The sequence below is a fragment of the Condylura cristata genome, unplaced genomic scaffold (genome assembly GCF_000260355.1).
Source record: "Condylura cristata isolate star-nosed mole 26May11 unplaced genomic scaffold, ConCri1.0 scaffold00004, whole genome shotgun sequence".
NCBI lineage: Eukaryota > Metazoa > Chordata > Mammalia > Eulipotyphla > Talpidae > Condylura > Condylura cristata.
Genome location: NW_004567105.1, coordinates 4,283,963 through 4,285,712, shown reverse-complemented (window position 1 = coordinate 4,285,712; position 1,750 = coordinate 4,283,963).

Genomic DNA, 1,750 nt, shown 5'->3' with positions numbered 1-1,750 from the left:
GGGGGCATCACGCCAGGCGGCACGGAAGCGCGAGACGTGGGGCTCGCCGGGCCACCCCCAAGACACTGGCGTCAGGGCCCAGATGGGCGGGCGCCCACAGTTTCAGCGAGCTCCCCGAGGTCCGACCCGCAGCCAGCTTTGGAAACCGCAGGTCTGTGGGGCCCAGGGGACCGTCAACCCAGGTGTGTCCCGTTCCCACCTCCCTGCCGGCCTGGCCCTGGGCTCCAGGCGGTGGCCCCCACCCACTCTAGCCCTAACCGACTCTAGCGAGGAGGGGCAGGCGGGGCCCCACCTCTTCCGGCCTCGCTCCCCACCTGCCGAGCAGAGGCAGCTGCCTGGGAAGTCGGGCCGAGGTACAACTTTTAGAAAGCCAGGCAGTGGCAGTGGCGCGGAACCGGGAGGCCTCGAGCCTGGCCTGGCTTCGCGGACAGCGCCGGGGCCCAGAGGGCCGGGGAAGAACAAGACCTCCCAGCTGCCGAGAGTCGCTGCCCCGGGCCATCAGGCTCTGGAGGGGACGGCGGGGCGGTCGCAGAGTGACGGGACCCAAAGGGCTTGGCCCCTCTGCCCGCACCTGCCACCTCCGGGGGCATCAGCCTCCCCAGGGCCGCGAGGACAGGCGTGGCGGGGCTCCCCAGCTCTGCTGCCAGCCTGTAGAGGCCTGCCCAGCTGCCACCCTCCTCCCTCTGTGCTCCCACATCTGCGGAGGGTGTTGCCACCCCACCCAGGCCCCCGGTCCAGGCTCCCCTGCAGCGTGGACTGGCAGTGACCAGCTCCGCGCCAGAGGAGGTGCGCAGGGGCGCGCGCCGCTTCTCAATGCAGATGGTCCCGTGGCCAGAGCACCTTCGCCCCACGCCCGCCTCCAGGCTGCCACGGGGTGCTGTTCCTGCCCCTGCGGCCTGGGCTGCCAGAACTCAGCTTTCGTGGGGTGGGCGAGCCCAGGGTTGGTGTGTTACTGGCGCGCAGCCTCCCTGCCCTAGCCTAACTAAGACGTGGCGGGGCCAAACCTCCCTAGCACCTTCTAGGAGGCCGCCAGGGGCTCTCTGACCCCAGGGTGACTGGCCCGGGTACCTGGTGGCAGGTGATGAGCAGGGCCGTCCAAACGAAGAAGCCAGAGATGGCCTGCGCGGCGGTCGTCATCAGGAACACGGGCTGCTCCATGGCCGTGGGGCTGCCCTCGGGGATCTCAGACACGCTGGGGGAGGCTGCCGCCATGGTGGGTGACGCCGGGCCTGGGGCCAGCGCGGCCCCCCTCACCGTCATGGTGGCCAGCAGCGGGACTCCCTGAGAGGAACCGTTGGAGAAGCGGCGACCTGGTCTAGAGAAAAGAAATGACAACATTAGCCTCCTCCCTGCACAAACGGCAGCGCCAGCAGACTCTCCCAGGCGTCTGTGCCACTCCCGAACAAGCTCAGGGAGCCAGGCGGCCCCCGCACCCTGCCCCGGCCGCCAGCCTCCTCCCTGGGCGGTCAGCACAGGCGCTGGCCCGTCTCTGCTCCCACCCGCACCCACAGCCCCGCTCCATCGCTGTGTGAACCCCCACAGCGTCAGCGAGACGCAGCCCCCCACGGCCCAGAAGGCGACTGGGCCCTCACTCAACGTCAGCTGCCTCACCCAGGGCCCGCGCACGCCGTTCCCACCCGGCCCCGACGCAGCCACAGCGGCCTGGCCGGGCCCGCGGCGCTCCCACCACGGGCCTTCGCTCCACTGTGTGCTCTGCCCAGCCGCACAGCTCGCTCTGGCCCTGACCACC